Below are 26815 nucleotides of genomic sequence, written 5' to 3'. Positions count from 1 at the left end.
GTTTTCTGACCTATTAACGGGGCCCTGTCTCAGACTCCAAACAGAACACAAGGATTAAAGCAAAATTAGTTAGGAATCTGAAATGCAATCATCCACACACAAGCACCATACACAAAAACAGAATATCAGAGACATGAAGCTTTATAGCAAAATGCCCTGGAACCTGCATCACTGAAGGGACATTTTCTGGGACACTAGCCAACACTCACAAATCCTTTCTTCTCCAACTCTTTCCCTTACCCGTACCCCATCCTGTCCTGCTGCGTGGCACACCATTCTCACACGGACAAGAGGATTTCAGCCTCTTACATCAGAGGGTTCAATGTTCAACTGAATTGTACTGTGTGATGAGGTAATGAGAGAAATATGGTTGGAAAGACCTTGTAATGATCACCTCTAAATTTGACATCTGGGAGGAATTTCCTACTAACTATCTACTTAAAGAAAAAAAAATTCTGTTAAGTGTTAAATAACTAATAACCAGGGGTTTTGATGCCAGAGCAGCTCTATTTTACCTCTTGAGATATTTAGTACAGCGGTTTGTAGTACACAACTGGATGAGGAAAAATACCTCCTTTAAAAAAAATTATAAATCTGAGCACAGGCAAGAATGAAAATCAAGCAATGATGCTACTGTTACAGAAATGCAAACTGAACTCCAGCAAAGAAGAGTTCACCACAGCCAGCCTTTGAAATCTGAGCAGACAAGAACAATGTGCTCTAATTTTATCGAAGCAAGACACAGGCAGCGCTCAGCCACAGAGACCAAGATTAAATTATGTCCAGCTATAGGCTAAAGTGGGGCTAGACACCAAATAGAAAGCCACAATCTAGACAGAGAATCCCTAAAAAAAAAAAGAAATACCCTGTCTCCAAACATTAACCACTCGTCTGCTTTCACAAGCTCAGCAGTTCAGGGGGTTGTGTGTACCCTTGCAGTCCAGAGTGAGACCGTTATCCATATGGCTTGCGCTTTTTGCCTTTCCAACACAAGCCGAACACTGGTGTCTCACGCCTCCAAGCTTTGACCCCAATCCTCTGCAGCGGCAGGAGGGGCAGTGGTTCCTTAGACCCAGACGATGGGGGGAGCTGAATCTCGGTGTATTGGAGCAAAGGAGCTTTGGTGTGATTTATAATTAAGGCTGAGTAGCACACGGGTAGATAGGTTATGAATTACAAGTGAATTGCCCAATTCATTTTATCACTAGCATCAGCCAAGTGTGACATGATTTTTAAGAGAGAAAAATAGATCAAAGAATGAAATTATGGTTCTCAATTATGCACACAAGCTACAAAAGAATATGACGACTATATGGACAAAAAAAGTACTAGAATATCAGGAGAGTAGGATGATAAAGGATGATAAATCTAAATACCTAGAGCAAAGATTTCCAAAAATGATTTAAGTTTAATTTTTAATAGTGACATTTATTTATTTTCACAAGGTGATCCAAATGACCCTAAACAGCTGAACTGAGCTAGGACTTTTTGAGTCAACAAAGCCAAGACTTCACAGTCTTACATTGATTTCTCTTCTCTTTACTGTAAAACATATGCCACTGAACTTAAAGGTTGTCCTCTTTGTGTCTTTCTGCTAGAAACCAAATAATCAACAGAAATGTAACATCCTGGTAAATTCATACATCTCCTTAGTATGAAGGAAGGAATATAGCAGCAGTGATGAAACTGTTAATTGGAGGGTTTTAACTGTAATGTGTATAGGACCAGATGCATGTGATTAAATGTAAGTAAAAGGCGCCCATCAAGACCTTCATTTTGTAACACCTCAACACAGGAAAACACCCACAATTGCTGTTGCATTTTATTTTGTCGATGTTGACAGCGTATGACTCCCATTACAGAGAAATGATCATAATAAACTTTGCAACAAAATACCAGAATCAGTTACTATGCAAATGTGGTAGCTTAGGCTAATTAACGTTTCTTAGCACAGTGTATCTAGATAAATAAATAAATAAATAAAAATGCAAACAGACAGAACGATTTGCAAAAAGAATAAAAAACCTAGAAGGATTATTTCAGTCTAAATAAGGGATCTAATAGAAGGTTACACGACTAAGCAGCAGCTGGAAAAATCTAAACCAGCCATTTATCAGACGCGTTAACCCAAAGTAACAGTAAACACATTACAGGCTCAGTCTGTCTGATGTAGTAACTTGGTTAAGCTTATGGTCACTCTAGTTGCTGAGTTGGAACCTACAAGCTTTTAGGTAATTTACCAGTCCAAATATTTAACTATACCGTTACAACACACAAACGTATTTAAAGAGTTAGACTCACATTCCGTTTTAGATACAGTAACAGTATGATCAAATATTAAATCAAATATTAGCCTAAATCTAGTGAGCTGCCTACCTAGATGTTTGTCGTCATAGATGTTAGGAGTCAGCCTAAAAGGTTGAGACAGAGACAATATGTCAACTTACCTTTTTATTCACAAGTCGAGCTTTGGCAGCTTTCAGGAAAAAAAGAGTTGCATGTCGTACAGCGGTACGAAAAGGCCTTTTTCCGAAAAAGAAATACCCGTAAAAACAGACAGACCCAACTAACACTGTACTGAATGAGCAGCCGAACTTCCGAAAGTGTCCCAAAAAGGCAGCAGAATGAAAATAAACACAAAATTGAATATGCAAATGAAAATCTCTATGCAGACTTAGAGCTTTGGGCTCTGATGGAGATTATAGATGCATGCATGGTGAAAAAACATCAGACGACATTTACATGACGCTACTAAATCCCTTTGAAAAGAGGAAAAATACATTAAAACGGCGAGGCAGTTTGTTAAGTACAGTGGCATAAATTGGCCATCAGTAATAGCATCTGATCTATGGTGCAAAATGAAGAAGAGGGCAGTTTGAAGCTGCTACTGTCTGGTAGACTGACAGATACGACGCGAGCTGCTTCAGTAAAGTGCAAAAATAAAGACAGCGAGCGATGTGGCAAGCAGTCTGACTGCAGTCGTGTGAAGAAATCCAGCGACGTTTTTAAGATGACAGCGGAAATATCCAGGGATAAGTGCGGAGTGTCCGGAGAAAGCGCTGAGAGTGTCGGGATAGGATCAAGCCTCTGCAGCCATTTTGTTCGGTATCAACACAGCAGACGAGCAGCAGCTCAACTACGGTGGGAGTGGTTTCGCCACTGAATTAATTTCCATATGACGTTTAACCAACCAATAAGCAAGCGCACTGGTTTTAGAGCGGAGCACCGCCCATAAAAGGTTTCAAAGCGTCCAGTTGAATTCACAAGGGCTAGGGCTGGAATGGGCGTTCAGCTGAGACCACTGCACGTTCTGTACACAAACAAACACAGTCTGTCTGTCTGTCTATCTGTCTGTCTGTCTGTCTGTCTGTCTGTCTGTCTGTCTAAAAAGGATATAACGTACATTCAGGTTGTATGGACCCTGGGCACTGTTTAGTGTGTGTGCTAACTGTGAGATTTTGAAATAGGCTACAAAAGATAAAGAGAAAGAGTGAAGATTCATGCAGCAGGATCCAGGCTCTGTGTTGTTGTAATTTCCCATGGGACAAAAAGGGCTAGTGAAAGCAAACAAGACAGTGAGAAATTTTGTTTATGTTAGCTATTTTGATTTTGATTTGAAATTAAAATAAATCTGCACAACATATTGAATTACATTAAATTTTTTGTATTACTAAATTAAATTGAGCAGCTTTACATGAAATCTGCCTGCATAACAGCGGACAAGGTATTGTATGACAGCACACAATGTGGATACATTAAAACTTCCCACAGGAAATTCTCGTATGCATCAAAAGTAACAGCTAATGATATAAAATAAGCCATAAAGTGTATTTAAAAAAATTGCCACTGTTGTGGCTCAGCCTCGCACATCAAACTAATTATGGGAAATCAGTCCAGTGCTGGTTTTATGGTGTTTTGGGACTTGACTGGTTAATCTGATTTATTGCACACTTAAGTTTAATTGATTGCTTTCATGGATTTAAATGAATAATGAGGAGCTAATAAGGATTGTCTTTGTTTCAAGAACCTGGAAGTGAACAGGCAAAAGAGGATAATGACCATTGGGCAGAGAGAGAGAGAGAGAGAGAGAGAGAGATGGGGGGGAGTGTCTATCACTTTTAAAGCTGTCATTATACCTGTTCTGCGTGTTTAATCTATTGCCAGACGTATGTACGTTTTTTATTTTTTTATGGTCATAATTCAGTTTAAATAAAAAACTGAAAATACGTCACCACATTGGCTCACGCATCACACACAGAAGCGCTGCCCTGTTACACTATGTAAATTCACTCAGGCCCACACAGAAGAAAATGAATAGTTGAATAAAGTCGTTATTTTAGGGTTTTTTAAACTTATGGTTGAGCCACTGTAGTCACTTGGACTATTTTAACAATGTCTTTACAAAATTTTCTGGACCAGCAAGTTTCGATCCTATAGAAGCCTTTGGAGGAGTGATCCAGCTCTCAGATTTAATCAAAAATATCTTAATTTGTGTTCCAAAGATGAATGAAAGTCTTACGGGGTTGGAACAACATGATGGTGAGTAATAACTGACAGAATTTTCATTTTTGGATGAACTAACCCTTTAAGTCCTTTGAATCAAAGGTCAGATTTCCTTCCTGATAATTTGTTCCTTCCTGATGCTCTTTGGATCATCAGGTTTAGCACAAAAAACATACAGTGTCAACAGTCAGCTTAAGCACAAGTGGATATACCAAATCAGGGATGGGCAACTTCGGTCCTGGAGGGCCAATGTCCTACAGAGTTTAGCTTCAACCCTAATCAAACACACCTGAACAAGCTAATCGAGGTCCTCAGGATTACTAGAAAGTTACAGGCAGGTGATTTTTTCAGGGTTCGAGCTAAACTCTGTAGGACAGTGGCCCTCCAGGACCGAAGTTGCCCATCCCTGTACCAAATATAAGAAATTTGGTAACATTTGTTACACGTTACTACATGTACACTTTATAATAACAGTAAATGATGCATAATTACAAGTAAACCCAACCCTAACCGTAACTCTATAGTACATATAGTTAATTAATATTACTCAGTACTTATTTGAGTAAGTACAATGTAACTATGTCAACTTAAAATAAAGTGTAACCAGAAATTTAAAGAAGAAATCAGAGAAACACAACAATACATCAACATTTCATTGTGGAATTTAACATACTAGTTCTTCCTTATACAGTATATAAACACTTTACATTTCTGATACAAGACACAAATAATAATTTTAACAACAAAACCCTGTTTGTAAAATCTGTAAATATATCTGTCATTACAGCATATAACTTAGCACCTATGACTTCCGGTTTGAAAAGCAAAGTCGGAGCAATGTCACGGATTCTGACGTCAATGCAATGTCAAGATCCGGAGTGGTTATTGGCTGCCGGGGCTCCAGTAGGGGCTGGACGAATGAGTCGACGTCAGCCGGTTCTGAGTGCTTTCTGCATTTATTCATGAGAAAGAGCTTGTTCAATCCAATCACTGCGCCGTAGTATGCATGAAAATGAGATGAGATTGAACGGAGAATTCAAATGTCACAAAAGACCGGTTCAGCGCTGTTCATTCAACTCTCTGCCTGTTCTGATGTGTTGTTGTCCTTCAGCCACATGTGTCGTAAGTGTATTTCCTCAGTACATTTACATTTACATTTACATTTAGTCATTTAGCAGACGCCTTTATCCAAAGCGACTTACAAATTAGGACTAAATTCAGCGAGTCATTATAAAGAGGCAAAAGCAACAACAACGCAGGAAGTGCTCAAAATACGAAGTTCAGGTATTATTCAGAGTAGCATAAGCCTGATAAGTGATGTTTCAAAGGGAAAGGAATTTTTTTTCTTTTTTTTCTTTTTTCTATAAGGTTAAAGGTATAGCGGAGGATGTTTTACTTCCTGGTGGGTAGTCTAAACTATTGGTCCTCCTAATTGTCAATCATTCTGGTGAATCAATCAAACTTTTCAAAAAGTGGAGAGGGCGGGTCTTATCTAAAATTTGGAAAGATCCTCCGCTATACCTTTAAGTGCTCACGGAAGAGATTGGTTTTCAGCTGTTTTTTGAATGTTGTCAGGGATTCTGCATTCCGGATGAGGGTGGGGAGAGCGTTCCACCAGCATGGAACTGTGAATGAGAATGTTCTGGAAAGTGATTTTGTGGCTTTCTGTGATGGGCAGTACCACAAGAGTGTTGATTGCATTTTCCCCGCGATGCGTTTAGAGCTGGAGTTTGACTGTAGAGATTAAATAGATGCCCTCTTTCTCCTATGCTACACTTGTTTGTCATCCTTTTATTTCGTCAGTTTATATGCATATATGAAAAAAAAACACCTAACCCTAAAAATTTTTTAACAAAAGGTTTCTCAGTTGTTTTTTGTAGTATTAGGTGTCCTTTATAACATACTAAAAGTTTACCAAAGTTTGACCACTAGAAAGGTGTAATTTTCAAGATTACCCCTTAAAATGTCCTAACTCCTTCATTATTTGACCTAGCCAAGTAATCTTGGTGCCTAACTCCATGTTTCCTGGGTCTATGAATCCATTGGACTTGTCTGCACTGACATGATTACATACTTATGGAATACATGATTTTGTGAGATTACTGTAAGGTTTTATCTTTGTTTGGGGTGAACCAGAGATGTAAACGATTTACTGTAGCCTATGTCATGTAACTCCTACTCAGTACGTGTTTTTGCACACATACCCTTTTTTTGCTAAAACACAGACTTGACATTCAATGTAAAAGTTATTGCACCCAAAAGTAACTTAAATTTGGAGTTGTATAATTTTGATCATAAACAACTCTGAATTAGCCCGAACAGAGGCCTGTGTGTGAACCCTCTAAAATGGTCACTCATTTCAACTTGAATAAGGTAATACATATGTAATGCATCCTCTATAGATGTTTTTGAGTATAAAGGTGGCATTATACTAAACTTCAGGTTTAGTAAAATTCAGGTAAACCTTCAGACTTGAACCGCGGTTTCTTCAGCCACTACTTCCTTGTCCCAAAGAAGGATTGGGTCTGCGCCCCATTTTGGACCTGCGTCATCTGAATTTTTTCCTTTACAAAGGGAAGTTCAAGATGCTGACATTGAAAACAATCCTGCCACAGATTCGAACAGGGGACTGGTTCGTCACCGTGGACCTGAAGGACGCCTATTACCACATCCAGGTCATTCCACGGCACAGGAAGTTCCTCCGGTTTGCCTTTGGGGGAAGGACGTATCAGTATCGGGTCCTTCCATTTGGTCTATCTCTGGCTCCGCAGACGTTCTCCAAGTGTCTGGCCCCCTTGCTCTGGCTCTCTTGAAGCTCCAGGACATCCGTGTGCTAAATTATCTGGACGACTGGCTCATTCTGCCTCATTCCAGAGAGTTGGTGTGTCGTCACAGGGACGTCCTTCTCCGGTCTCTTGGTCTCAGGTTGAATGCTCAGAAGAGTGTCTTAACTCCTTCTCAGCAGACCACTTTCCTGGGTGTCCAACTCGATTCTCTCTCGATGCAGGCCTGTCTGGCCCCTGTTCGAGTTTCCAGTCTCTGTGCGTGCTTGGCCCGTTTTACGCTCGGCCATTATGTAGCGATGGGCATATGTCACAGGCTTCTGGGGCTAATGGCTGCAGCCTCTCCTGTGCTGCCCTTGGGTCTCCTTCATATGAGACCATTCCTGTGGTGGATGAAACTCAGGGGCATCCGCCATTCTTGGTCTGCCTTCCGCCTGCTGAGAGTGTCGTGCAGTTGCCTTTGCGCTCTTTGGGGGTGGAAAGACTCACCCTTTTTACATAAGGGGGTCAAGATGGGTGTAGTTTGCCGTCGCCAGGTTGTCACGACGGACGCCTCTTTGACTGGTTGGGGTGTGGTCTTCGAGGGCAGACCGGCGTGCTATGTTTGGATGGGCGAGCTTCTCTCGTGGCACATAAATTGCCTCAAGTTGCAAGCCATCTCTCTGGCCCTGGATAATTTTCTCCCGGCCCTGATGGGCTGTCATGCCATTGTCAGGACGGACAACATGGCAGTGGTGTCCCATGTAAATCGCCAGGGAGGCTCACGGTCGCGCACCCTCGACAGGCATGCGCAACGCCTCCTCCTTTGGGCTCAAGACAGGTTTCTTTCGCTGAGAGCAGTTCACGTTCCAGGGGACCTGAACGTCGCAACCTTGATGGCACTTTTCGTCCTCCTCCGCCTCATAATCATGGTGATGTTTGGCGAACTTTGCATATATCGCAGAGCTAGCATCAATCATATTTTGCGTTCGTCCATCTGTGCAAGATAATTTAACCCTTTAAGTATGCACAATTTTTCAGATAATATGGCAAGTGTAAACACATGAATCGGATATGGGTCACAATTGAAAGAACGTGTAAACGTACGGTCCAAAAAATTGGATATAGGTAACAAATCAGAATTGGGCATCAAGACCTGCAGTGTCGCGGCAATCGCTGTGGCGCATGTTGTCTCAGTTGTTCGTATGCTTTGGGGCTGGCCGCCGAGGGCTCGCCGCCTCTAAGCACAGGATCTCTCACTGGCTGAGAGACGCAATTTCCCTGGCTTATGAGGTGCAGAAGCTTCCTTCACCTCTGGGCGTTAAAGCTCGCTCTACTAGGAGTATCGCGTCCTCCCAGGCTCTTTTCAAGGGAGTTCCTTTATACCCCTTTTCCACCAAGGCAGAGCTGGTGCTGGTTCGGAGCCAGAGCCTAGTTTAAATTCGGTTCTTTGGTTTTCCACACGCAAAGCACCAGCTCCAAACCAGGAAAAGTGGTTCTTAAGGCGAGACACTACAGGTGAATAGGGTAAAATTGTTAACTAGCAGATATCACCATGAAACTTTCCCAGTTGATTACCTACATTAAGATGAGAAAAAAATTTATTACAAGTTTTCTATAATTTAATGTTTAAATATGCAAATTAGGCAATATCTAATTAAATATGTGCTATTTTGCATATATTTAAAAAAACGAAATCTGAGTATTGGATAAAGCCAGGTTAAAAATTATTTTTTCATTGTGTTCACATATTAGATGGAAAAAAAATTACAGAGGGATTTATGGATATCTACTTTTGTTATCCTGTAAATCAGAATATACTGTCTATAGCCTTAAAAAAAAGATTTTCGCCATGTTTTTTGGAATAAAATGTTATATAAATCAGGCTAGGAATAATATATTTACAAATCCCTCTGTAAATGTCTTCATAATATAACTAGGTACAAGACTGGAAAGTTTGGTGTATATAGGTGCTACTGAAGTGGAGACTTCGTACTTGGAGTATGAGAGAAAGGTCATTTTGAGAAAACGGGCTTTAAAGATTTATCATCAGCCAATGAGATTGCGCATTCAGCCCTATTACTTTCACGATTGGTTGCTGATAAAAAGGAAATGACCATATTTGGATCCGACAGCGTTGTAAAGGAGAGAGAGAGCTATCCAGCCGTGCGTGTGATGAAAGAGAGCAGACAGAGATCGCGGAGCAGCGGGAGGATTAAGAACGACAACTTTTGTTGAATTTATGAGAAATCTACTGACGCGAACAGACAAAGTGTAGTAAAATAAAGACCTTAATGTGTATTTCGGACTTTTTTTCACCACAAGTCTGAAAGAAGACATGTTATTGAAGACAAATATCCAAAAATCTCAAAATTGACCAGTAAAAAAAAAAAAACACCAAATCATTGCTGGTCTAGAACAGAGCCAAGTAAGAACCGCTTGCGTCAGAGACTGGGGGCGGGGTTACCGGGACCAACAAGACGAATAGAAACTTGTGACCGCCATTTTTAAATAGCAGCTAGTCGAGCTAATAGCAGCTCGATTATAATATCCGTCTATGTAAGTTACGGCGAGCTGCACGAACGCGTTGGATTCGCCGTGTTTGGATGCCGATTTATTTTCGCAAACCCATGAGCATCCATAGTAACGCAACGTCTATTATTGTTGATGCCTTGTTCGAGATGCATCGGAGCAGCGTGGACCGATCAGAGCTGCGGGAGTGTTTGGAGATCATATGACTCCTTGTGCTTTTTGATCGCTTTCGCAGTGCTTTGATTTCATGTGCTGATCGTTCTGCGAGAAGCCGATGCATCTCGAACAAGTCTGGTGTGTTTGTGTTTGGCGCTGCCGCACTAGCGTTGCTGGGCAACATGATACGTATGCAGTGACGTAAGATATAGCTCTGTTGTGGCTCTCTGGCCGGTGGAAACGCAAACCGGTTCTTAGTAAGCTCGTCAGTCGAACCAACTCCGAACTGGCAATAGCTCTAGCTCTGAACCAGCACCCGGTTCTTGTTGGTGGAAAAGGGGTATTAGAGGATATTTGTGTGGCGGCAGGTTGATGGCAGGTTAAAACCTTTTATTAGGTTTTACAACTTTGATTTAGAAGGGGGCTGCATACAGGGGCCGCATATATCTGATGCGGCCCCTGGTTCCCGGGTTCTTTCTGTATGATTTGGTCGCCTAGGTCCTAGTTGAGTCTGGTCTTGCAAAAAAAAAGAAATAAAAAAGGAAGGAGCTTCTTCTTCGTCGGTGGAAGATCTGAGGAGCAGATGGCGCGTTCACTGTGTAAGAGTGAGTGACATAGCCCCGCTGAGGAGGTGCCCGCGCCATCAGCCAATGAATGGCCGTGATTCTATACGGGTTCAGACAATCAGCACATGCCTTCACGTGGCAGCCCTGTTTTTACTCATTTTACAGTACCACACATGTTCTAATGAATTTATTCTTTATTGGAATCAAAAGAATGGTTATGAACCATAGAAACCACCAACACAATTATGCAATTACTTAAGGGAAATAGTACTTATTTTTCGCATAAATATGCTTGTAACCAATTGCTTTAATATATAATTGTACTTGTAATCACTTATCCATCATGAAAATATGCTAATTAGAATATTACATGGCCCAAACATGTATCAGGCACCAGTTTTCCTGGTCTCGGAGGAATACAAAGGAGTAATGGTCATTTTAAGGACCTGACGGCCGCCATTTTGAAAATGGGGCCTTTCTTGCAGTCAAACTTTGGTAAAGTTTTAGTATGTTTTTAAGTACATCTGATACTACTGTAAGCCACCGAGAAACCTTTTGTTAGAATATTTTTGGGGTCAAGCCATATTTGCAGCTGACTAATAGGAAATATGACTAACAACATGTGGAGCATGAATGAGAGCGGTTTCTGCGCAGAATGCCACGATGAGTTTAACAACACTCGCAATGCGGATCACCTGACTGACTGCAGTGAGCCTGTTTCAAGTTTTTATGGACATAGTTCATATACTCTAGTGCTCTAAACATGAACCAGCACCATGTATGCAAACATATTTAATCCCGTCTTCTTCAAATGAAATATATATTATGCAAATAAGGACACTGATACAGCCATACATCTGATCATGAACGGGATAACACAATGAACTAGAATGTGGGGTGGCTTTTCTTGACACTTTAATGATTCAACATTTGGGCACAGGCAAAAAGCATGAATCCACAGATTTAACAGAATCCACTTTGACATTTCCCGAACATGCGCTAAGCACTGCCAATCCCAACACACTGGGCCAGCTAACCAATTAGAGCACCTTTTGTATTTCGGAAGGAGGATCTCCATCGAAAACGACGCGTTCAACCAGACTGGGAAGAGAGGAGCTGTAATAATGTAAAATATGTGAAAAATAATGGATTTTTTGAACAATCAAGCATGAAAACATGTTCTAGTACACACCAAAAACAAAATCAAGACTTCATAAAAGGGCATAATAGGACCCTTTAATATGCGAGGAGCTAAAGCCATAGGCTCACACTATGAACTCTATTTGCCAAGAGAGCACAGATAAATTCCACGGCTGTTGTGGATGTTAGAGGCATTTATCCCCTCAGGCGAGGGGTGATATTCAGGAGTACACAGGTGTAATAGGGGTTGGAAATGGGTTAATTTAGTTTTTGGGAATCAGAGAAACAGAGGTCTTTTGCCACAGGCTGACACAGAATGGAGAAAAAAGAGATAAAAAAGGGAGAGTGCAGGAGAAAAAGAAAGATATTGGAGGTGTAACTGTCTGTGGTATACAACCCCTCGTCTCTCTCTCTCTCTCTCTCTCTCTCTCTCTCTCTCTCTCTCTCTCTCTCGACAAGGTGTCGTTGAGATTAATGCAGCTTTCTTTTGTATAACCCCCAAGGTCAGAGGAACACAGGGAGTGAGGGGTGACACTGAGGGGGTAAAGCAGTGCATAATTCACTCCTGCAGTAAATGCCTCTCTGCTGCTCTAATCTGAAATGTAATCAAATTTGCTTCAATACAACTGCCTTAGACAAGCCAAGAATTGGTGGATGGGGGTGATGATGGTAGACAGTATGCATGAATATAAAGGTACAAACTGACTCACAGATCCACACATTCATGCATACAAACACACCTGATCAAGAGTCACACCACAGTGTGTATGTGGTGAGTATATTTGCATGTATATAGGATGTGCAGTCCTTAATTCCCTTAATTCCTACTTTACATGTGAAGTTAGTGTGAAAACTCTTGATAAGAAGGATGATCTGTTGAGGAATCCTGTATGCCTGGAGTATACGCCATAGACTGTCCTTGTGGATGCTGTCAAAAGCTTTCTCAAAGTCCACGAAGTTGAAATAAAGTTGTCTTTGCCACTCTGTGCACTGTTCAATGATGGTTGCGCAGGGTGAATATCTGGTCTGCATATCCTCTTCCTTTCCTGAATCCTGCCTGTTCTTTCCTGAGTTGGTTTTCTACTGCATCTGAAATTCGCTGAACGATGATCTTCGCAAAAATTTTACTTTGAATTGACAAAAGGGTGATATCATGCCAGTTGTTGCAATAACTCAGGGTACCCTTTTTAGGAATCTTCACAATGATCCCATCTGTCCAGTCGTCTGGTATCTTCTTCTCCCAAAAAGTAGCTGCTTTTTGCTGTAAGTTCTGGGTCCACTTGTAACAACTCTGCGTTGAAGTTGTCCTGTCCGGGTGCTTTTCTGTTCTTGAGGGATCTCATGGCTGAGATGATTTCTTCTTTCTCTGGTGATTCTATATTGACATCTAGGTAAATTTCTGCTTCTTGCATGTCAGCCTCTGCTGTTGGTTGTGGCATATGCTCTGCCTATCGAGCGTCCTGTTCTGCTTGTGATGTAAAGAGTCGTCCCTATTTGCCTTACATCAGTATAGCTCCACCATACCTACTACAGGCTATCTTGATGATCTTTCTAGCGGCTACTCATTCCTATGATAGAACCGCTGAGAGACTAAGCAAGGACTTTTGCACTTCTGACGCACAAATAAAACATCGGAGAAGAAAATCACTATCTTGCTTTTCTTTATTGCGTTTGCACAGATTGATATTTCTCGATGGTACGAAGTTTAGTGGTCAACAAAGAATACATCGTCCCTGCTCACCCCCTCTCCATATCACAATCAGTGAACAGGTGACTAATATTCACATTCCTACATAATCCCGTGACCCCACACCGTGATCACGTGACAATCAAAACCATTAATGCTTTCATGTCTACTACATTCCAGCCCCTAATTATTATCAAATAATGATTACATTTTCAATAGAGACATGAATTTGTCAAGTTAACAATGCATTAACAACATCATATAGGCTAATGTCCATTTCTTCTTTCAAAAAAGGAGAAAATCTTGACAAAAAAAATCAAGCAAAAAAAGTGTTCATACTTAATCAAAGTATTCTTTCCAGTTTATGTTCAAGTTCATAGAAAAATGTCAAAGTCAAAAAATGTCAACTAATAAGTGAAGTTATCCATCTTCTGCTTCTTGTAGGAGACAGACCTTGGTTATCGGCCTGTCCAGACAGCTGCTTTTGGTCTTAATTTGCACATGACGCACAAATCCTTTTCTGTCTGGAAAGGTTTGAATTATGCGTCCCATAAGCCAAGAGTTTCGAGGTGCTGTGTTATCCACTATAAGCACTATGTCTCCTGATTTAAAGTTGCGTTTGATTCTGGACCATTTCTGACGTTCTTGAAGCTGCGGTAAGTATTCCTGAACCCATCTCTTCCAGAACAAATCTGACATATATTGGACTTGTTTCCACCGTCTACGAGCATAAACATCATCCTTTTTGAATTCTCCTGGTGGTAAAGATGGTGAAGTCCTTAAAAGCAACAGATGGTTTGGTGTTAATGCTTCCAAGTCACTGGAGTCTGTGGATGCTAAGGTAATTGGACGACCATTAATAATAGCTTCCACTTCGCAAAGAACGGTGTGTAGACCTTCTTCATCTAGATTCTGCACCTTTAAGGTAGAATTCAGAACTTTCTGCACAGATCTAATTAACCTCTCCCAAGCCCCTCCATAATGTGATCCAGTTGGGGGGTTAAATGTCCATTTAATTCCTTTCTGAAGAAGTACATCATTGATTTTACACTGATTCCATTCCTTTATGGCAACTCTTAGCTCACGTTCTGCTCCAACAAAGTTCTTTCCATTATCAGATCGAAGTTCCTTGGCTTGTCCACGTCTTGCAGTGAAACGTCTCAGTGCATTTATGAAAGTATCCGTGTCCAACGAGGGTGCCACTTCAATATGTATGGCTCGTATGGCTAAACAGGTGAAAATTACTCCATACCTTTTCACAATGCTTCTTCTGCTCTTTACCTCAAAAGGTCCAAAATAATCTACCCCAACACGGGTAAATGGAGGTTCATTCGGAGTGACTCTTTCTGATGGCAAATCTGCAATTTTTTGGCATCCCGGAAGTGAATTCAGTCTTCGACAGATGATACATTTGGACAAGACTCTTCTTATTGCTGTACTTACACCAGTAATCCAATACTTCTGTCGTAATTTGGACAACATATAATTACGACCAGCATGTCCTACCTCCTGGTGTATGTGTCTTAGGAGAATATCCGAGATGTGAGAATTCTTGGCCAAAATGACTGGATGTTTGGATTCTTCAGGCATTGATGCCCTACTCAATCGTCCACCAACCCTCAAAACATTCTCAAGAACAGGGCAAAGTCCATGAATGTGGCTACTTGGCTTTACGCTTTCACCTCTTTTTAGACTAGCAAGCTCATCAGGAAACATATTTTCTTGTGAGAGTCTAATAATCTCCAATTCAGCAGTCTCAAGTTCTTCTGTTGAGAGGTGAGATTGTTCAATTTGACCTTTGAAAATCAACATTTCTCTTTCCACAGAAATTCTTTGTTGTTCATTTAAATCAGAATGAGCAAAAGCTAGTATCAGTTGTTTCCTCTTCTGACTAAGAGACAAGAGTAGATTCTTAAATTTCAAAATCCAAGCAAATGCTTTCTTTAAACGGAACCAAGAAGAAAAGTGATGGATTAAACGGGAAAGCACATCATCCTCTTCTTTGAGCTGTACAGAGTTAACCTCAATGCTTGTCTTGACCTCAGGGTCATCCACTTCAAGCTTCTCTAGTTCTGTGAGATTAGCAGGCCACTTACTTTCATGAAGAAGAAGAAAGGCAGGACCTGATGGTCCATGTCTTGTTCTTAAGAAACCTGCTGACAGTTGATCCTCTGGAAGCAACATCAGCTGGATTGCTTGCTGTGTCTACATATCTCCACTGTGAAGCTTGAGAGGCCTTGAGGATTTCTGTCACTCTATTGGCTACAAATATTCGAAATCATGAGGTCTCATTCTTGATGTATTTGAGAACAGAAGCACTATCCGTCCAAAAGACGGAATCTTGAAGCTTCAGATGCAGTTCTTTCTTCCATAACACATCCATTCGGCTTGCCATGGTAGCAGCAATGAGCTCCATACGAGGTATGGTAATGGACTTAATTGGTGCTACTCTTGATTTTCCCATGATAAAAGCACAATGTACTTGAGAATGCTTGTTGTGTAAAAGCAAGTACGTCACAGTTCCATATCCATCCTGGCTCGCATCAGAAAAATGATGCAACTGTGCATTTGTGATGTCACCAAAGTTGGGAGGTTTTAAACATCTGGCAAGCACAAACCTTTCAAGATGGTGAAGTTCTTGCAGCCATGTGGTCCATTTTTTAACAAGGCAAGACATCATCCCATCCTGAATCACCTTTGCAGATATCTTGCAAGATTTGTTTTGCAGACAACACTACAGGACTATATCATGGATAGGATTCCTCTTCTGGTCAGGGGTCTGTCTTTGATTACAATCTTGAACTTGAATTCATCAGACTGAATGCACCACTGCACTCCCAACACTCTCTCAACTGATGGAGAATCCCAATCCATGCTCAAGTCTTTCACTGTCTTTGCTCTTTGATCCTCCGGTATTACGTCTAGCACTTGACGTCTGTTGCTTATCCATTTTGTGAGCCTAAATCCACCTTTGGCACACATGGATACAAGCTCCTGGTATAAGGCTATCGCTTGTTCAACTGAAGTGACTGAAACCAAACAATCATCAACATAAAAGGAATGTAAGATTTTATCCACTGTTTCCCAGTTGAACTGCTCTTTATGATCTTGTGCGCATTTCCTAAGTGCAAAGTTTGCACAGCTAGGAGACGATGTTGCACCAAAGAGGTGTACCCGCATCCTAAAGTCAACTGGATCTTGACTTAAGTCCCCATTGGGCCACCAAAGAAACCTTAACAAATCAACATAATCAGCTGATACTCTTACCTGATGGAACATTGATTCTATATCTGCCATGATCACCACTGGTTCTTTCCTAAATCTTGTTATCACTCCAATGAGTGAGCTGGTAAGGACTGGTCCTTGCAAGAGTTGAGCATTAAGTGATGTTCGCTGAAAACTTGCTCCACAATCAAATACCACACGGATTTTTTTCTTAGTAGGATGGTAGACACCATGATGTGGAATGTACCAGATCTTTCCATCACTACGTGTCATATCCTCTGCTGGTACTTGCTCTGCATAACCTTTGGAGACCATATCCTTCATGAAGGCTTTATAGTCAGCCAAAAAACCTGAATCTTTTTGAAGTTTCCTCTTTAGATGCAAAGCACGTTGTTCCACAATTTTTCGATTGTTTGGCATTTGAACTCTCTTTCTCAGAGGTAAACCAATCTCATAATGCCCATCAACAAGTTTGGCCGAATGGATCACCATTTCCATGAATTTTTGATCTTCTTTTGAATAGCCAGTTTGTTCATCTTGGCTACATTCTGGGAAGTCAATTTTAAACTGCTGTTGCCATATGTCTTCCAAATTCACAACTGAAATTCTGTTGACAGTGACTTCTGGAGGAACACCATCCATTTTGTTCTCACTGTCTCCAGAGAGTGGGCCATTCACAGTCCATCCCAACATTGTCCTGATTGCATAGGGTCCATCATTTACACTGCGGATTACCTCCAATGGTTCCAATGCTTTAGGAACATTTGTCCCTATCAGCAATTCAATCCCTGCCTCAATCTCAGGTAAATGAACACTCTTTAAATGAGGCCACCTTTGAAGATCTCTTACTCTGGGTATATTCCCTTTATGAACAAGCATACTTTCCTGTGTATAGACTCGATGTAATTCACAAAAGTTGTGGTCATTCAAGCCAGCTACCTCCAGTCCAGATAGAACATGACTACTTACAACCTTTTCTTGCCCCATTGTTCGTAGAAGTATCCGCACTTTGTTTCCTGTGAGGTTGAGTCTTCTCATTAAACTCTCCGTACAAAACACAGCGGTGCTCCCTTGATCTAAAAAGGCATAAGTGGTAACAATTTTGCTGCCTTTCTTGGCCTTGATCTGTACAGGCACAATCGGGAGTTTACATTCATGATCACCAGCCCCAGTAAGACCACTAGATACTAAGACATTATCCACTGTGTAGGGCTCTATGATTTCCGTGATGTGGAAAACGCGGACGGAATCACGGAATTTACACATGAAAAAGGAATTCTCTTATACGCGCGGAATCGCACAGAATTTGCATATATTTTGTTGACATATTAAATAAACGTTTTTTTAAAAAACTTCCTTCTCATTTTTTCAGTTTAAAACAACAAACGTAGAAAGGTCTCTACCTAAACCGTGGCCAAATGGCATTGTTAAACATGTTGCCTAGTAACTATACGTCCTTACGTTCCGCGTAAGGAAAAAAATGTCGAAGCGACTGCGAGCTCGTCAAGGGGCCGTTCACATGTCGTGTCTTTTGCGCGCTCAAGTTCGTCATTTCAAATGTAGGCGCGCGGCAAGCGCGCTCATAATTGAAGCGACGCGCTCGTTTTTTCCAGGCGCAGCGAGATGAAAACACCTCAACTCAGAATGCCGCAAGCGCACCGCAGTTCATGTGACGAGAACCAAAATATCAACTTCACCCTTTCCGTAACAACATTGAAAGCTCAGTCAACATAAAGGATGTGGGTGCACCACAAACACTACGGGTGTTTTTCTCTTCTCCGTAAATAAATCTTGTAGCAGAGCGACAGCAAGCGTTTCTCGGTGGTGGAAATCTATTAGCTACTAAAACTTCTTTGTCGTTGTGGAGAGCGCAGTGCACGGTTGCATAGCAACGACAGACACCACGGGAAAATCGGACCGAATTTTACTATAAATAATAAAAAATAAGCTAATGTGCATTGTATTTGTAAATGTCAGTAATTTATCTTTTTTTGCTTACATGGAGGGGTCACTGATGATGATGGGTTAACACTGTACTTTTAGGCTGTAATATGTCATTGGCTTTCTGTCAGGCACATATCGTTGTTTCAATGTTTCTGTCTCCCTGCAGCATGGCTGCATTTAATCTATAATTGAATATTCATCAATCCTACCTTGTAACTGTTACCTTCATGTTACTGTTATTTTTGGCCAGAGATTTGTTGAAGGTTTGGCTGAATTTTTGAGAATTTTGAATGTGCTTTGCTGAATATATTAATAGTTTAAATAAAAAAGCTGAATTGTGAGTTTGTGTAACGGAATTTTTAAAGGTCAATACTGCTTAGAAGTGAAAAGAAAACAAGCAAATCCGAAAGGGCTGAAAATAAATCCCAAAAAACGGAATTTGAAAAAAAAATAAAACGGAATTTGAGAAAAAATAAAACGGATTTCATAGGGCCCTAACTGTGGCTTTTGATTTCATCTCAGTTATATCGGTTCCTTTTACTTTGGGAAAGATATGCAGCAAAGTAGGATGTCTAAGACCGCAAACATCACAACAAAGACGTTTTTTGCACTCTTTGCTGATGTGCCCAATACACAAACACCCAAAACAAATTCCACTTTCTTTCAAGAAGCCAATCTTCTCTTTGTGGGATTGTTTTCCCAGCTGAGGACACATACCCAATGTGTGTGCACCTCTACAGCAGAAACATTCTTTCCTTTAAAATACAACCTTTTTCTTTGCTGTATTTTCAGATTCACTTTCTTTACTTGCAACGACCACAGTGGTAGCAAAGCTGGTTCCTTTTATTCCAGGACGAAATTGTGGTTTAGGTCTCTTCACATCTTTATTAGTTGCTACAGGAGCATCCTGTATATTTCCAAATATTGGGTCTGTTACAACTTTGACTTGATGTTCTAAAAAGTGAACTATATCAATGAAGGAAACTCTGCGTCTGTGTCTTTCTTGTAGTTCACAAGCCACTGTTCTCCATTTATCCCGGAGTCTGTAGGGCAATTTCTTTATAATTATCATCATATTGGCAGGCATGTCCAAATCACACATATATTGCACTTCCTCCATGACATTACCACAGCCTCTAAGAAAAAGACTGTATTCTTGCAAAGCTTTCACATCTTCAGCATTAATTTGAGGCCATGAGAGAGCTTTATTCATATAAGCAGATGCAATTTTCTGTTCATTGCCAAAATGTTCCTGCAACAAAGTTTTGGCTCTAATGTATCCCCTTTGTGGATCTATATGCTGACAACTCTGAATCAAATCCCTTGGAAAACCAACAGTATACTGTTCAAGGTAGTACAGGCAATCACTGTCGTTATCGGTCTTACTTTCAACGCTATTTTTGAAAGCTCTCATGAATGCATGATACTGTAATGGTTCACCATCAAACACATTAAGATCTTTTTTGGGCAAGGATGATAAACATTGCTGTTTTAACAACAGTGTTGTTATTTCGTTTTGCTTTCTCATTATTCCCAATATGTTATTTTGGTCTTCATCGTTGGATTCATCATGGGAATTTAATACACTTCCTTGTGATCTCCGTTCCACTGTTTGGCATCTAGATGGACGTTGTTCCACTGTTTGGCATCTAGATGGACGTTGTTCCACTGGCTGAGGTTGTGAGAATACCCGTTGTTGTACCATTGTCTCTTTAGGCCTTGCTCCAGATTCCAAACGCTCATGCACTGATCCTTGTTCTCTTAGAGACATTGGAGGAACAAATGATTTAGCACTGGCATTAAGACTTTGTGTTTTCTTTTGTTCCATCTCTAAATTGGAATGTTTCCTTCCTGAACGGTCAGATTTACTGCTTGACACACTCTGAGATTTCAAAACATTCAGCTTGGCCATTTGAATTGCAATTTCTTCATGCAAATTAAGTTGTTCCTTTTTTTTTCGTAGCTGTTCCTCTTGATCCTCCAGCTCATGTTTATCCTTCAAAAACTTTTGTTGTGCCATTAATGCTACCAACTCAGCCTCTGCTTTGAGACGAACAGAAGAAGTAGATGATGCCACAGATCTTTTTTCTTTTTTATCTTTTTATTGAACTTTGAATTTCAGATGATCTACTCCCCACATTTGATACACTGTCACTTGGTTTGATGCCATCTTGTAAGTTGTCTGATGTAACGATGGATGAAGCATGAACTAGCACTTGAGGATAGGGTGGCTCTTCCTGCACTGCATCAGCACAAGACTGAGCAGCCATAACATCCTCCAATGATCCTTCTGGTTCACTCAACCAATGCTGAACCGCATCTATAAATGTGTTGCTATATTTCATAATACTCCAAAACCATTCATTTTGCTTTTCCTGTTCATCTTCAGGAAGTAAAGGAATCACCATGTCATGTATCTTACTGGCATTTTCACAAAGCTGACCAAGAGTTTTAAACTGGATTTGCATCTGGGAGGCATTTTCCTTTCTTTTCATCAGATTTTTCATCTCTGGTATCTTGCTCTTAATTTTGTTTACATTTGATTTTCGTTGCATTTGCAAACTTTCAATTTTGTTCGCCAAGGCCTTTGCAGTGAGTTTAGTTTCTCTTTTTCCGCAATCCATTTCAAAGCCAGTGACGTCATCAACATTCACTTCACTCATGTTTGATTTCTCACAAATCAACAATGTTCGTATATTCATTCAAATCCTTCAACACCACAGCGTCAGCGACACGTAAACAAACGCCGTCAACAACATCGCGCTACTATTTTTCCACACAAAACGGATCGCCAACAATAAGCTTTAAACACCAGAGCTCTGTACAAAACAAATCGAAATAAGCCAAACAACAAACCACAACACAACCGCACGATCATCCCCAATGGATAAACAGCGATCACAATTCAATCTGCGCGCAATCCAATACTGCACAGCTGATTAGAACAAAGCCCAGCAGGCTTACCTATGGTGATTGTTTGCTTGCTTCTCTTCAGAACCTTGCTGATCAAGTTTCACTGGCGTTTCAACTTCTGTGGCTGTAGAATTTCTTTCTTTTTAGTTGAGCAGAATCCTATACTCCGTGGTGCCATGTGGGCTTAATCCGTTTGGCGCGTCCGCTGAGAATGGTCTTTGTTGACATAATATAGCGGGTACTCATTCCTATGATAGAACCGCTGAGAGACTAAGCAAGGACTTTTGCACTTCTGACGCACAAATAAAACATCGGAGAAGAAAATCACTATCTTGCTTTTCTTTATTGCATTTGCACAGATTGATATTTCTCGATGGTACGAAGTTTAGTGGTCAACAAAGAATACATCGTCCCTGCTCACCCCCTCTCCATATCACAATCAGTGAACAGGTGACTAATATTCACATTCCTACATAATCCCGTGACCCCACACCGTGATCACGTGACAATCAAAACCATTAACGCTTTCATGTCTACTACAATCTTGTACATCTTGCCTTGTTCGCCTCTGTTAGCTGTTTCTTCTGCTTGGTTTGCAAGATTGTTCATTTAGGTTTGCTTATCTGCTCTTGCCATTTTCTTTACTGTTTGATCTGCTTGCTTATACTGCAATTTGTATTTGGGCAGAACTAGTGGAACAGAGGGACCCAGAGGAAGTTGTTGGTAAGAGAGACCTGGATAGGACCAGTGGAAGGAGACACTCGGGAAGAGCTGATGGATGGAGATATCTAAAGAGACCCGATGGAGAAGGAGTTAGACAATATTGAACTGTGTCAGGGAGAATTGGCCCTGAATTGGGAGGATTGATAGTCCTTTGTGGAAGAGAGTCAAAAATAGTATGGAGCAGTGATGAAGGATTCGAGCAGGATCTCTATTGCCAAAACAATTAAGTTGAATAAAATAACAAAATTTATGTTACTAAGGAGAATAATTCAGGAACAACCTTTTTGGTCAAGAAAAGAAGATTGGTCCTCAATGGACGAGACAAAGAAATCCAAGGGGGCATTCATGGCTGGGGTGAAGATCTGGTTATTCTCTGTAGTCGAAATGAAGGACTGCCATCCTACACTCCAGCTCTTAAACTACACTGATAAGCCCTATCCAGGTTGTGTTAGACCAGGGTTTCTCAAACTCGGTCCTGGAGGGCAACTGTCCTGCACAGTTTAGTGTGTTTGATCAGGGTTGGAGCTAAACTGTGCAGGACAGTGGCCCTCCAGGACCGAGTTTGAGAAACCCTGTGTTAGACTTTCTCATTGTCCTTCATTAATATGTTATTCATATTAATATTATATCATAATCTGTTATTACCCATCATATGTAAATGAAAATAATACTTTTAATAGCGTTTGTTTTCGTTCACATTTAATTCTTAATTATGATTAGTGAAAGATTATGAAAGTGAAAGTGACATGTGAAGGCCAAGTATAGTAACCCATACTCAGAATTTGTCCTCTGCATTTAACCCATCCAAGCTACTGCACACACATTAGGAGTAGTGAGTAGTGAACACACACAAACTGCAAACCGTGAACATACACCCGGAGCACGCCTGGGGTACGATTGGGGGTTAAGTGCCTTGCACAAGGTTCCCCAGTTGTGCATTTATTTTTTTAAGAAGAGAACAGATGAACAGAGACTGTGCGTCACTTTTCATATTCAACACCACACGAAGCAAATTAATGTTTTTTTTTTGTTTTTTTTCCGCAGTGACAGCAAAGGCCACTAAAACACAAGCATTTTTGACTGAACAATTCAAAAATACAATTCTGATTATAATATGAACAAAACATAACAAATTATATTAATTACGCTCAATCAACGCTCTGTATCTGCCTGAACTCAAATCTTCCTCCTGGTCCACATCACCATAAACTGGATGCTCACCTGTGCGTAATCAAACACATGCAAGGGAGACTGATGCAGAGGTAATTGTCATTAGATTTGGCATCTTAGCCTCAGTGTCACAGTGTCTGGTTGTGTTTCCCTGGGTTGTCACTAGAGGTCCTCGTTCTCACGGTGTCTTTCACATTTGACTTCAATTCCCAGCATTCTGTCTGTCACTCATCAGTTCATTGCCCTCAGCTGTTTCCCATCACCTTGTTAGATCTGTGTGTGTATATATACCCTGGCTGTTTCTGTGTTAGTTGTCGAGTCCTTGTTAGATGTCCTCACACTTCCTGGTTGGTTTCTTGCCTGTTCCTGTATTTTGTTATTCTTGTTGGATTGCTTACATGGTATTTGACCCTTGCCTGGACTGGATTACGCTTTACGGATTACCCCAAATAAATATATCTAACTGCACTTGGATCTGCTGTCTCTCCATTGTGTGTGTCGTGACAGAAGGACTCGACCACTAATAGATCCAGCAGTACGGGTACGATCCGGTCGGTATGTGGATACCGCGTAGCGAGATTTTCCCTCCGGGAGAGGATGAAGGATCCTTGATTTCTTTGTTTGCATATTTTTCAATGTGTGCTAGAAGGAATGAGGAGACCATAGCCGCCAGGCTCGTACAGGAGACGGTAACTTCCCCAGAGATGGTAAGTCCGATGCCACCGACACGCCATCATGGACGGAGGAGGAGGAGGAGACACAGCCCGTCTGCCCAGCCAGAGACTGTTCACGTTCCATCTGCCCAGCCAGAGACTGTTCACGTTCCATCTGCCCAGCCAGAGACGGTTCACGTCCCGTTTGCCCAGCCAGAGACTGCTCACGTCACGTCTGCCGAGCCAGAGACTGTTCACGTTCCATCTGCCCAGCCAGAGACGGTTCACGTCCCGTCTGCCCAGCCAGAGACTGCTCACGTCCCGTCTGCCCAGTCAGAGACTGTTCAGGTCACATCTGCCCAGCCAGAGATGGTTCAAGCCACGTCTGCCCAGTCGGAGACAGATCGGGAGATGCCCATTCTCATGGCCGGGGGGGCACTGATCGGCTATTTAGAGCATTTAGCTCGGATCCTGGAGACGCCCTTCAAACCTTCAGTGTCTGTTGTTCCAGAGCCGGAGCCGGTGTCTGCTGTTCCAGAGCCGGAGCCGGTGTCTGCTGTTCCGGAGCCGGAGCCGGTGTCTGCTGTTCCGGAGCCGGAGCCGGTGTCTGCTGTTCCGGAGCCGGAGCCGGTGTCTGCTGTTCCGGAGCCGGAGCCGGTGTCTGCTGTTCCGGAGCCGGAGCCGGTGTCTGCTGTTCCGGAGCCGGAGCCGGTGTCTGCTGTTCCGGAGCCGGAGCCGGTGTCTGCTGTTCCGGAGCCGGAGCCGGTGTCGTCTGTTCCGGAGCCGGAGCCGGAGTCGGTGTCGTCTGTTCCAGAGCCGGAGTCGGTGTCGTCTGTTCCAGAGCCGGAGTCGGTGTCGTCTGTTCCAGAGCCGGAGTCGGTGTCGTCTGTTCCAGAGCCGGAGTCGGTGTCGTCTGTTCCAGAGCCGGAGTCGGTGTCGTCTGTTCCAGAGCCGGAGTCGGTGTCGTCTGTTCCAGAGCCGGAGCCGGAGTCGGTGTCGTCTGTTCCAGAGCCGGTGGTGCCAGTTCCAGTGCCTGAGCCGTTGGTGCCAGTTCCAGTGCCTGAGCCGTCTGGTAGCCGCTCCGTAGGGAGGGGGTACTGTCACAGTGTCTGGTTGTGTTTCCCTGGGTTGTCACTAGAGGTCCTCGTTCTCACGGTGTCTTTCACATTTGACTTCAATTCCCAGCATTCTGTCTGTCACTCATCAGTTCATTGCACTCAGCTGTTTCCCATCACCTTGTTAGATCTGTGTGTGTATATATACCCTGGCTGTTTCTGTGTTAGTTGTCGAGTCCTTGTTAGATGTCCTCACACTTCCTGGTTGGTTTCTTGCCTGTTCCTGTATTTTGTTATTCTTGTTGGATTGCTTACATGGTATTTGACCCTTGCCTGGACTGGATTACGCTTTACGGATTACCCCAAATAAATATATCTAACTGCACTTGGATCTGCTGTCTCTCCATTGTGTGTGTCGTGACACTCAGACAGACTTCTTGTGGCAGTTTTAATTTTGTTCTGGAGGCTGAAATGGAAGTTATTTCACAAGTGATAATAGTATCATTATTCTGCTCTTTGAATAATTATCTAGTATACAAATTTGATTTTGACGTCAGGCCTACACGTCGACTGATGTCATGCATGATTATTTCCCTCACCCCATAGAATCTTATCCTCTTCAACCTCAAAGTCATTTCATTAACTGAATGAACTTATGGTTGCACTTTATTTGACTGTATATGCACTTACTGTCACAATTATGTTCTGTTTGGTTCGTTCCTGTCGTTTCTGTATTAGTTCTCCTTAGTCTCTATGGTTACTAATCAGTTAATTCTTGTCCAGCTGTTCCCATTCAGTTCCCCTCATGTTCCTTGTGTATAAATACTTCCTGTTTGGTTCAGTTTGTTGTCGGTCATCGTCTATGTTTAAGTGGTTGTGTTTATGTTATTCTCCAGTGAACTCCTGTGTTTCTGTCAGTGGATTGAATAAAGACTGTTCTGTTTATTCTCCTTCATTGTGCAATGTATTTACACAGCCATATTGTGACACTTAAAGGGTTAGTTCACCCAAAAATGAAAATTCTGTCAGTAATTACTCACCCTCATGTTGTTGGCAGCACGAGAAGCTGCATTGTATGACGACACTTTGGGGAACGTCCTCACCGTGTAAGCGTCTGAAGCACGTGTAACACTAGTCCGATCTAGATTGGCGCTGCATCATGACGTAGCATGTGACGTAGCAAACGCCGGTGGAACGCAGAAGTTATAAAAGGACGCCGGCACACAAAGAGAGTAGTTTCTAAAAGATAAAAGGAGGCATGGCAAAGAGACCCGGTGTCTCATCCCCTTCTTAAGGAACAAGGGATACAGAAGTAACCCAAGACGTTCCCTTTCAAGGGAACTCGTGCTGTGTCGTATGATGACACTTTGGAGAACGAATACCCACTAGGCCACAACAACTAATGCCTGTCCCAGTGTGAACTGTCTAGACACAACTAGGACGAGAGCACCTGCGTACCCAGAGTAGAAGGACTGCAGACTGCAGAATCTCATAAACGTATGTCAAGTCAAGTCAAGTTTATTTGTATAGCGCTTTTCACAATACAGATTGTATCAAAGCAGCTTCACAGTATTAAATTAAAATAATACAACAAAGTTTGTTTCAAGAGGAATTTATTGATTGATAAAATTAAATTAAATATCCCCCAAATATCCCCAACTGAGCAAGTCAAAGGCAACAGTGGCAAGGAACCGAAAAACTCCATCAAGTGACCTAATGGTGTCCTAAAACTCCATCAGGTGACCTAATGGAGAAAAAAAAACCTTGGGAGAACCCAGGCTCAGTC

The 26815-nt window shown here is 41.8% G+C and overlaps 2 protein-coding genes across 2 annotated transcripts in view; both read right to left on the bottom strand.

Moving 5' to 3' along the window:
• Window positions 1–3132, bottom strand: part of tnrc6c2 (trinucleotide repeat containing adaptor 6C2) — a 77281-nt gene extending 74149 nt beyond the window's left edge. The window contains exon 1 of the mRNA XM_082136682.1: window positions 2448–3132. The gene's annotated coding sequence lies outside the window, so the exon portion shown is untranslated. The remainder of the gene's footprint in view (window positions 1–2447) is intronic.
• Window positions 1–26815, bottom strand: part of LOC309513987 (uncharacterized protein) — a gene marked incomplete at its 3' end in the record, with an annotated part of 131440 nt that overhangs the window by 25516 nt on the left and 79109 nt on the right. The gene's annotated exons all lie outside the window — the stretch shown is intronic.

This window comes from Leuciscus leuciscus, assembly GCF_965113295.1.
Source record: "Leuciscus leuciscus genome assembly, chromosome: 14".
Taxonomy (NCBI): domain Eukaryota; kingdom Metazoa; phylum Chordata; class Actinopteri; order Cypriniformes; family Leuciscidae; genus Leuciscus; species Leuciscus leuciscus.
The sequence above is the reverse complement of the archived record's forward strand: the minus strand, read 5'-3'. Positions and strand labels throughout refer to the sequence as shown.